Below are 5,003 nucleotides of genomic sequence, written 5' to 3'. Positions count from 1 at the left end.
GCTGGAAGTATCTGGGGGGCAGGAAGAATTCTAGGAATTCTTTCAGAAAGTCTGTCCAATTCTGTCCCTGCTCATCTGAAAGTTCGGAAACCATCCTTCGGCCTTACCTGTAAGGAGACCGGAGATGGGTTGGGGCAACTGCTCGGGCTCCCGCCGTATGATTCCGCTCGCTCCTCGAGCCTTTCGATGATCGCTAGTGGGTCCGCGTGGCCATCGAAAGTAAATCCCCTTTTCCGGAGTTTGTCCGCCAGTAACGAGTACGAGATCTCCCCCCTTCCGGGGCGTGAGACCCGATGTCCCTGAGGAAACGTGGCTGTTCTCCTTCCGTGGTTTGCTGGTGGCTAAGCGTGGCCAGGGGTCCAGTGGTGTGGGTCCTGGCTTGGTTCTTGGTTCTTGCTGGACGCCTCTGGTCTGGTGCCTTGGAGTGGTCCTTGGGCAGCTCGTTGTGGTTGCTCGTCCTGAGCGGCCGGCGGCTCGGTTGCTGTCTCGCGGTATCCGTGGGTGGATCCTTGGCTCGTGCTGGGCAGCTCGGGTATAACCATCGCAGTATTGGTCCCTCCTTGCTGTCTTCCATCTTCGTCCGGCTCCCTGGCCCGGGTGACGTGGCTGGGCTCCGGTGGGTCCCTGGGGCTCGGTATGTTCCCAAAGTGCGTAGCCAATTCATCCAGCCTTGCCTGCACGGCTTCGGGGTGCCCAGGGCGTGCGTTGAATGCGGTGATCCGGCTCCGTAGATCCTCCACCGTCCCGGTTCTTCCTAGTCCAAATCCTTAGCCAGGCTCTGCAGCTCGTCCTTCCTGCGGGGACGCGTCGAAGGATACGTGGCAAGGTACTGGATCGGTGATCCTATACTAGGTATACACGGCACTGAGGTGGGGGGTCCTGTCGAAGGATACGTGGCAAGGTACTGGATCGGTTATCCTATACTAGGATACACGGCACTGAGGTAGGGGGTCCTGTGGAAGGATACCTGGCAAGGTACTGGATCGGTGATCCTATACTAGGATACACGGCGCTGAGGTGGGGGGTCCTGTTCGAAGGACACGCGGTATGGTACTCGATTGATGATCCTGTACTAGGATACACAGCACTGGGTTGGATGATTCCTGTCGAAGGATACGTGGCACGGAACAGGGAACGGTTCCCTGTGGAAGCTCCGGTAATAACTCTCTCTGACTGCTCGGTATTAATTGTCTGACTGTCCGGTGGTAACTCTCACTGCTCGGTCGTGACTCCCTGACTGCTCGGTGGTAACTCCCTGACCGCTCGGTGGTAACTCCCTGACCGCTCGGTGGTAACCCCCTGACTGCTCAGGGTGGTAACTCCTTGACTGCTCAGTGGTAACTCCCTGACTCGTGTTCCTGCTGTTATATTGGCCGTGGCCATTCCTTTGTGACCGAGGGCTCCTCTGCCCTCTAGCTGTTTCCTCTGCCTTCGCCCTCTGTCCTCCGCCTCTCCGTTGTTCTACCGCTGCTCCTTCTGTCTTGGCTTCTCTGTCACTGTCCCGCTGCTCTGTCGCGGCGCCTTCTCTGCTCTGCCGCTGCCTCGCTGCTCTGTCGCTGGGACGCCGCTGCTGCTTTGTTGCTCTGTCGCTGCGCCGCTGCCGCTGCTTTCCCTGCACTTCTCCGCTCCGCCGCTGGCTCGCTGATCTGTCGCTGCTGCTTTGCTGCTCTTCTCCGCTCTGCCGCTGGCTCGCTGCTCTGTCGCTGCTGCTTTGCTGCTCTGTCGCCGCTCTGCCGCCGCTCTGCCGCTAGCTCGCTGCTCTGTCGCTGGTGCCGCTTTGTCGCCGTCGCGTGCCAAAGTTCTAGGCGCCGTCCGCGGCCATTTTCTCCCGGCACGCGGTGTCTTCGGCGTCTCTCCCCGTCTCTTTCTACTGCGTAGGTGGCTGGCTGCCTGGCTGATTCTGGGCTGCTAATCCCTGACTTGAAGTTTTTCTGCTGCTGCTTAGTTCCCTTTTCACTTTTCACTGCTTTTCACTTCTCCCCTATGCTCACCGACTCTCCCCCTCATGGGTCCCTGCTCGGGCGGGTACAGCTTCTCAGTCTGTCCAGGGCCCGGTCCTTCCCCACAGCCAAAATTTGTTGTGTGAGGAGCTAAGGGGAAAGCCGTTCGCAGCGAAAGCACACCCGTGGGGTGGATCGAGGCGTGGGTGAACCCGTGCTTGAGATTTTGGGAAACTTCTGGTTCTGTGCGTACATCCTGCCTACTGCACCGATCTATCCCCCCCCCCCAGAGCTCACATACGTGAGGTGGCTCATTCTTGCTTTCCCTTCCTTGGGTCCGGCGGCCGGTCCTCGTCACGGTGGTCACGACTTATATATTTTTGTCTTTTTTTTTTCTCGCGGGGTCGGGGCACTGTTTATTTTTCCCAACCGTTCTGGTTCAGCACTTGGAGATCACTCCCGAGCCTGGCCCGCGCTGGACCGTGCCAGGCCTCTCCTTTACTTTTTGCAGCTTCTCTGCCGCTTCGTGGCTGCGCAGCTTTCGGCTGACGGCCTCGGCTCGGGGGTGTCTGCATGGTTCGCCGTCGGCTCTCTCCCTCGGCTGCGTGGGCGTAAGACCGATCGACGGCTTCTCTGCCGCTTCGCTCTCTTCCCTGCTGGCTCTTTTTGTTGCGTAGTATGCGTCTCTCTTTCGTGTTGGTTCTCTTTTGTGGAGGCTTATGTAGAGTCAAAAAATAATGAAACATTAACGAAAGGAAAGGTAGAAAAAACAAAGTTACAATCAGTGGAGACTGGAACTTTGAAGGAAGACATAGAGCCCAAAATTGACAATAGCATAGAAAAAGTATCTGAGGAAATCGACAGAATAGTGGAAAATCTGAAGTCGTATTTAGATCAAACCATGCAGAGGTTTGATCAGGATAAAATGGGAGAGTGTAGAATGAGTAAAGAAAAAATTGAGTTCCTCAGTAAAATACTGAGCTCAAAAATTGAGGAGTATTATCATAGCTATGAAACAAACGACAGCTTCGACAACCAGATCGGAGATTTGGAATTTGATATTCAAAGCATGTTGAGCAACCTAGAAGTTAGGATGCAAACCATAGCTGAAGAAAACAGCATGGATACTAAAGGGGCAACGGTATAAAAAAAGAAGATATCGATTTGCCTGATCTTCCGAAAGTGGAAGTACCCACATTCTCAGGCGAAGAAAAAGAGTGGGACGGCTTTTCACAAATATTTTGTGAATTAATTCATAACAGAGATAGTCTGAGTACATCTTTAAAATTAAATTATTTGAAAATCGCGAGAAAGGGTGAGGCACGGAGTATGGTAGCTCACCTTTTAACTGGGCCGCTGGAGAATTATAATGCCGCTTGGGAATTGTTGACCAAGCGGTGTGAAAATAAGCGAACAATTTTTTCGGATCAGCTGAATCGTTTACTAGACTTGCCAATTTTAGATCACGATTCAGCGAAACATATTAAATGGTTTTCTGATTCTATAAATGAGTCAATACATTTAATTAAATTAAAGTCACATTTAACAGAAGAAGTTGATGTGATTTTCGCACACATTGTGTTGAAAAAATTTAACAAAGATACCTTACAATTATATGAAAGTCATATAAAAGGACAAAAGAGATCCAAGCATTGCCAGATGTAATGGAATTTTTAGAACAACGGTACACTTCTCTTTACACGTCGCAGCATAAAGAGTGGAAACCGTTGAAAAAAGTAGTGCAATATGGTAAAATAAAAGAAAATTGTCCTTTATGTAAAATGGCTCCATAATTCACTGCTATAAGTTTAAGGGAATGAGTCCGATAGATAGAGGCCAGGTTATTAAAAACAGCGCCTTTGCAAAAAATGCTGTAGGCATGATATGTAAATTAAATAACTGCGGTAGCGGATTGTGTTTTTAAAAAGTTTTTATTTTACTTCTAACTTCACAGATATAGATTTAAGTAGAGGGTCACAAAGGATTCCGGACAAAGGGTTTGCGCGATCTTAATTTTTAGCTCGACTTTGCGGTGTCGCTTCTGGATCAAGACTGACTTGAACTTTCTGATCTTTGCATCGTTGATCCCTTTCGGGAATAGTTTTTCTATAAACATTTCAATTGATTTCGCCATCCCGAGTATTGGATTTCGTCATCCAAAGAGAGAACTGTAAAATGCCTAAAGTGCAGGATCTGCAGAAAGCCGGGAGTGAGATTGTTTATGAGAAGCCGGGTGTGGGCAAACATTGGTTTTCCATTTAGGCGAGTGTCAAAGATTGGGATTGCGGCGGGAGCCCTTGAGATTGTACATCTTAGAAATCAATTAGGCGGAGGCCCAAGATTGAAATTGTTTTTGTTTTGGAAAGCCAAAGATTGTTTACAACTCGTATAAGAGCTCAATAGAATTGAGTACGTTAACTCCCCCCATTCTTAAATGTTTCGTCCCGATACATTTTGAAGTTCTGATAGAGCTCTAATTTCTTCTGACAGTATTTGAATGTTGCTTTCCACTATTTCTTCTGACGGTATTCTTATTGATTTAATAAGTACAAATTTGGTTAATTTATAGCCGAAGTAAAATAACATTATCAATATCAAAATGATTAAAAATAATGTTGTTAATGGTAAGGCCGTATTACCTAATGTTATAAGGGGATTTAAAATATTAACATTATCAAAAGAAAATTGCTTATCATTCGATTGTATATAATCAACTAATTCAAAATCGCTATATCTATGATGCGATATATATCTTAGAATTTTACCCTTATCATTTATGTGGGTTATATTATTTATTACAATTGTGTTGTTGAATATAAGGAGATACGATCCTAACAAAGTAGTATTGTCTACGATATTTTTGCCTGAAACTAATATGGCACCATCCTGAATGATGTCTATTTCTTTGTTTTTTTCCCTTTTTTTAGTGCAGTTGGCTTTAAAGCCATTAAGTAAATTGGTGGCTTTAAAACCATTAAGTAAATTGGTGAAACAGGTATTCTTTAAATTTATTTGTGCGTAATTGTTAAAAGTTTCACTTTTAAAATTATTCATTAAATAGTA

This window comes from Drosophila persimilis, unplaced genomic scaffold (genome assembly GCF_003286085.1).
Source record: "Drosophila persimilis strain 14011-0111.01,24,50 unplaced genomic scaffold, DperRS2 tig00000973-arrow-arrow-pilon, whole genome shotgun sequence".
Lineage (NCBI taxonomy): Eukaryota > Metazoa > Arthropoda > Insecta > Diptera > Drosophilidae > Drosophila > Drosophila persimilis.
This window is presented reverse-complemented; position numbering follows the sequence as displayed.